Source organism: Herpailurus yagouaroundi, unplaced genomic scaffold (genome assembly GCF_014898765.1).
Source record: "Herpailurus yagouaroundi ecotype Mexico unplaced genomic scaffold, PumYag 197, whole genome shotgun sequence".
NCBI classification, from domain to species: Eukaryota; Metazoa; Chordata; class Mammalia; order Carnivora; family Felidae; genus Herpailurus; species Herpailurus yagouaroundi.
This window is the reverse complement of record NW_024412428.1, coordinates 481538-488491: the sequence shown is the minus strand read 5'-3', so window position 1 is coordinate 488491 and position 6954 is coordinate 481538.

Here is a 6954-nt window from a genome sequence, read left to right as displayed (position 1 = left end):
ACGTATTTTCTCTACATAATAGTATCTACATAATAACCTCCATGTTGCCCAAAATATAGATTCTCTGGCCTTTTACAGAGTTTGTCAGCTTTTAAGGATGGGGGATGGGAGATTTGAGGAGGGAAAGGTATGAAATAGTAACCTAGGAGAGTGAGACAATGAATGGACTAGAACAGTGCCGGTCATGGTTGTCTCTCTCTCTCAGGTATACCAACCTGCAGACCTGCAGGTGAGGGCAGGCGAAGTGAAGTGTCGTAGGTGCGGCAATTACTAGCCTTGCGTGGTCTACCCATTTAGCCATCTGGTTTCTATCTTCCAAAATGTTGCTGTATCCTCACCTATCACTTTTGTCTTGGCATACACTTACTAAACGCTTGTTCTATCACTGAAAAAGCAGTTCATGGATGACTGGTGTAGACTCAGAGGATTACCCACTTTCATGTCTGTAACAGTAAACAGACAGCAAAAGGTTAAGGAGCACATATGAGCTTTCCCATATAAAATCCTCAATTTGGATCACAGCCCCAGCACTGTTTTTGTGGCCCTAAGCACTTAACTGATCTGTGAATTGGAGAGAATACAAACAAACCTCATGGGTTATCACACAAAAAGCACACCAATAACTATTGATTTTATTCCCACTCTTCCAAAAAAAAAAAAAAAAAGCCCCAAATTTATAGAAAACAGGCAGAGAAATAGGTCTATCTCAGTCCACATTAGTTTACTTATTTCAAAATGAAAAGCATGTGTCTCCATAGCTCACAATTCTCTGGAGCTCAATGTGGATAAAATTAAGTGCCATTTGAAAACAAAACAGGAGGCTCAGAGATCAATACATCCTTCCGTAAATGTGGAGTTTCCCTTATGGAGTTTCCTAGAGGGCTTTCAAACTTTGACTGAAAAGCATTAAGAAATAGATTTTATATCTGTCACCCAATACCCAAATATACTACAAGTTTCATGAGGAAAATACCTTTGTGTTCTATTCCACTCAATTCTGTTTTAAAAAATGCTTGTGGGCCATTTTTTTTGACTGTAGGCCTTCGGGTTTTTAACCCAGGAATTAAAGATGCTCTGTGGGGCACCTGGGGGGCTCAGTCAGTTAAGCAAGCCTCTGACTCCGGCTCAGGTCATGATATCGCGGTTCTTGAGTCTGAGCCCTGCATCAGGTTCTCTGCTGTCAGTACATGGTCCGCTTCAGATCCCCTGTCCCCCTCTCTGCCCATCCCCTCCTTCTCGCTCTGAAAAATAAATTTTAAAAAATGCAGCTCTGAGACCCACTGTAAATCTGTTTCAATCTCCAGAGACAGGTCAGAAATCTGCATTTTAACAAACTTCACAGGTGACTTTTAAGTGTCTATATTTTGAACACTACTACAAGTTGAGACCTACTTCCCAATCCCCTTGGCCCTCATAAATGGAAGGTTATAGAAGCTCAAGCAGTACTAGTATACACAGCATAAATTAAAGACACACACGCCCACAGAAACACAAGCAAGTGTTCAAAGGCACACCAAAAATCAGGTGGGACTTTATGGATCGCAGGCCCTGTTTGAATGGTTCCTTTATTTTGTAAGTTAATGAATTTCAAAGTACTTATAATCACTCATTAATTCATTCAACAGACATTTGTTAACACCAAGCTTAAGCTAGAACTTTTATAGGTGCTTGGGATACAGCAGGGAACAAAAAACTCCCTACCTTCAAGAACTTACATTCTAATAAGATATATTCTGCTGCTGCAGCATGATCATAAAAAACCGAATTGAAAAACACTGATAACCTTTGAGAAATTTCAATGTGGTAGATGTTCACTGCTATTTTTCAGTTTGCATCTTCCTCTTCACCCTAAAAGTAGCTGGCACCTCTCCCTTTCCAGAATGGGAAGCAATTGGTGTAATAGGGAAACCTGGAACTGCGGTCAAGAGTTAAAGAGTTGAGCTAAGAGTAGGATATTGATAAATGACTTGACTATTAGTTTGCTTTCTAACACAAGTGATTGTTCTTAGTAAGGCCTGAGACCCTTGCTTATTCTGACATACCATCACACTTTCATTTCTCCCCAGCTATACTGTCATGAAGAGGAGGGGGTGGGTCTTATATCTTATTGTATTCTCAGCACCTGGCGTAATGCAACTAAAAAAATAATCACTCAAGTTTTTGTTGAATGAATAAATGACTGGCTCCATCACATGACTGCAGCTATTCATAAAGGTGTATCACCTATGAAGAATAATTATGCTACAAATACAAATGCAAAATGGAAAGTAAAAGTAGTTATTTTTTAAGTTTCAGAATTCAATAATGGTTCTAGAACTGCCATTTATACTTATGCTTATTCTAAGCATTCCTTGCATGTTTTCTTTAAATCTAATATGCAAATTTTACAGAAAGCCTTCAGTTACTTCTATCAAAACTAAGCAATAAAACATAACTGATGTTTTATTAAAAGGAAAACACTAGATAGAACATTAGTTTTATTACAGGCCTGCAGTTCCTTGTTAGCAATTTTGAGATCTGAAAAAAAAATCTAAAAATCTAGTTTTTCCTGTTTGTGACAAAAACTGACCTGAACCATGTAAAGCTTTCTATAGCCATAGTTTATTCTAGTTACTGTGAATATCTGACCTACTGCTGTAGACATTGATTATGGGGTGCTGCCCCTGGCTCCACTGAGGGTGTTATGTAATCTACATATTTTTGAAAAGGGGAAATTTCTCAATTCTAAAACTCCCAAAGGTTTCTGATCAAGGGTCATTTTACTCAGAGTAGCATTAACAAAGGGGGAGGGAAAAAAAAAAAAAAAAGGCAACTGAAACTCTGTGCTGTATACTATTGCCATCTGCTGACATCACTTTAGAACTACAAATATGTAATCGAAATGGAAAGGCTTAATTTTGCTTATAGGTTTAAGAATAGTACATCCAAGATTTAGAAAATATTTGAGAGGTTTTATTTCCAAAAGCATTTATGAAAAAAAATCCTTAGTGGATGAAGTTTTAAAAAAATATCCTTAATATATTGCACCTTGTGTGTTCCTTCCATCCATATAACATAACCTACAAGTTGAATTACTCACCTTGATTCAATGTGGTTTAACACCTTTTAGAATCCTCTCTAATGCATGATGAAGGTACTCTAAGCTTTTCCTTTGGGTGCTATATTTAACTACTCTTGTAATGAGTTGGCCTGAAAGCCAGAGATGAAGACTGGTGTCATCAAAATAGTCAGAAATTGTGCCACTGGCCATTTTAAACAGAGCTAAAAGCACCATCAAGAACGTTACAAGAATCCAATGTTTTAATAATTACATGTGGTGGTAATGCTATGAAACCTACTCTAGAACATAAAAGCTTTTTAGGGTTTCTGAGTGTACACAGTGTTCTGTGTTGTAAACTATCATGACTATATTCTATATTCCCTAGGAGTTAAATATACATACAACAGTACATCTTGTTCACAACCCATAACTGCAACACTAATGTCTTTTTAATCTTTTACTTTCTCTTCCTCCTTAACTACCATGGTTGACAATAGTTCTTTGGCACAAAGGAAATATGTAATGAAGATCCACTGTTTAAGTTTTATAACAAAACTTAAGTTTCATTACGCTGAGTTTTCTTCTGAGGAGTTACTTGAATAGAACTTATAAAAATCAGGTATGACACAGCCTGTGTTAAGTCTATTTTAGGAAAGATCTTTCCCCTCCAAGAAAATGTGTTTCTAAATAAATCATAAGGCTTCAAACATAAATCTGTAAGATTTACTACTAAGCCTCTTAAGCCATGTATCAACTATGCTTAATTTGAAACTCCAGAATCAGAAATTAAGGCAATACCTTCATTTTACAGATAAAGAAACTGAGGTCCAATCAGAATCAAGTATGCAGCTGAAAGTCTCAGAAAGAGCTGTAATTATTCTTTTCACTGCACTACAATAGAAAATAAAATACGCTCAGTTAGGATTTACACCTGCCTTCCTTCAAAGATACAAAGACCTCCAATTCTAGACCCAACGGTCTGTGGCCCTCTCTTTGGTTCTATTCTTAATTCTTTATTTACAGAATAAATCTTAGCTTCTCTTTGGTTCTTTTTCCTCCAAAGGCCTAAATTCATGACCTTGTTTAACTCAGTAATGAATTAGGACACCATCTGCCCAGATTTTAAGAACGACTTTCTCTTGTCCAGTTCACTATAAGGCAAGGAATCACAGTAACGTATTTGGGGTGTCTAATATGTAGCTTCTAAGAAAAAAAAAAATAGTACAAATTGAAACATCACTTTAAATGCCTCTACTCTCAAACCCAGACCGATGCAGTTAACCTGTTCTGGACATCAACTGCTATATTTATAAGATATTGTTAGTAGTATCATTTTCAAGTATGATAAACCCAGAAACAATAAAAAGTACTTAACACTGGAAAACAGTATTAAAAATGGTCTATTCCTAAAAACATAGTAAAATGGAATAACTGAAATTCAAATAACTTCTCTAAAAATGAGAAAGGGGCTTATTAAGGGGGGAAATCCAAAAGTATTATAATTTAGTTAAAGAAATTTATTCTTTAAAAATATTTTAATGTACACTTTCATGACTATTTTGTTTGAGGGGAACAAGGACATTATCCTACAGTCAGTGGTAACTTAGAACATAAGTGACATATGTAAAACAATACATTTTGGAAATAACTGGCAAAATAAAAGTGTAAATTTTTATAGTGATTTAAGACTGCATGGTATTTAAGATTTCAGACAAAATGAACCCACATTAGAGTAGTACAAACCAAAAATTTGCAATTTTGACTTCTCCATTACTGTAAACCTTCATGCTATGCATAAATGAGTTTATCTCATTTCCAGATTATCCCATAAATGAGTCACCCATTCCATATTGGCCAGGACAAAGGGAAATTCCATCAGAAAAACAGTGACAAAAGTTTGAATGCGCAGTACAATATGCATCTTCTTCTTTCCTGTCTCAAGATGTTTAACACACTGGTGACAACTTGTGTAATATTTTTATGCCAAAAAAAAAAAAAAAGTTGAGCTTCTTGCCTAGAAAAATCTTTTAATGTCTTATATTACCTAATACAGTTTAAAACCTAAAAACTGTGTTAATGAAGATTCAATTTGCATGGGAAATTCACTTTTCTCAATAGGAATAAAAACTTTGATTCATTTTAAATGGCAAAACCTTCAGAACAAAAAAATATAGCATCTCCAATAGACATCTAAAGACAATAAAGTTATATTTACAGGATGCTATAAACAGAAATCACTAAGAAGCAAAAATAAACTGCTACTATTTCACTGTCCTTTTTCTCAGCAGTCAGCTATGACCACACAAACTAAGGACATCCAGGAACCAATGAAATGTATTCTAGGTGAAATAAGTTTCACAGAACAAACAATTCTTATAAAGTTTTGTTTTTCTTTTCCCCCTGAGAGTCAAGTTAATCCTTGGATTGCATTCAAGACAAAAACAAGAGCTCTAAATCCTCAATCATGTCGAGATCAAAATTATGTAGACATTTCTGTTTAGAAAAGCTAATGTACAATAAAGGAGATGTAAATAGCCAGGCAAGGTGCTTAACAGCACCGCGGCAGAAATGTATGGTATTTGGGAGAATAAACATTAAGTGACATTTGGGGAAAACGTTATTGCTCTTGATGGAATATAGCACCACTGTGAAGAATAAAAGATGGCTAGGATTAACCACCTTTTAATCAACAATATGCATTTATAGGAAAAGTGCTTAAAGTACTTCTGGAAAAAGGTTAAGTGTGAGGAAATTTTTATAGTATATATTTTAAATGTTACCCAGTTTTCTGAATTAAATAGACAATGAGCAATCTATTTTAGTAAAGTAATATCAGATTTGCTGTGTGATTATGAAATCAACAAATATAAAATTAAGGGACAGGTGTGTTATTCAAAACTTATAAAACAAATTAGGACATTATAAAGTAATTTTATGCCAAAACCATTTCTGATAATTATTGCTTTAAAATACAGTGATTATACTTGTGAATTTTTCTATATCATGATTGAGAAAATTTCTTCTGAATGCTAACATTTATCCTAAGCAAAGGAGAAATACCTAAGGGATGTGTAGACGTTGCCTAATCACTGTGGAAAATAGCCCAAATTCCGCCCCCCCCCACCCCCCGCAACAATTTTAAAAAACTAATGTCACCATGGTGAGTCAGGAATTAGAAACAAAACAATATGATTACATACATGCTCTATGAAGTCGGCCAAATGGTTTCTTTATAATAATTTGCAGCCAGCATTTTGCTCAGTCTCTATCAAGTAGGATTTTAAGTAAACTTCCTTATTCTAAAAGAAAAGGTCTAAACAGATAAATTGCTATGCAGAAGCACAAAGTTTTAAAATGCTTTTATCTTCTATAAGAAGTAATTTTAAAAGCCAAACAATCTAACATCAAATGTGATTTCCTTTGAGATAGACTTTATCCATCAGTTTCTTTCTTTGTTCTTCAATCATCTGAAATATCAGAATCACTACACTGGTAATCTTCATAGTAAAAATGTGATACTCTCTTATTTAAACTTGATCGACCTTCTGTAACAACTATTTTAGGAGCGGCATCTCTAAAAATAATTTTATCCAATGTATCCATCAGTCATATTTGAAGGCAATATAAAAATCCTAATAAAGTTGGTAAAGTTTTAGAGTACTACTCAGATACTACAACATGATCTGTATCTTTAAGGGGAAAAAAGAAAAATCAAACTTCTATAAATGAATGGGATTTTGGATACTTATGGTTGGCACAGAAAACAGAATTTTGTACTTTCATTGGACATTTTTACAAAGAAAATGTCTCAATGATCATGTTTTCAACATCATTCTTCATATATATATATATATATATATACACACACACATATATACATACATATATATATATACACACACGTATATATATAT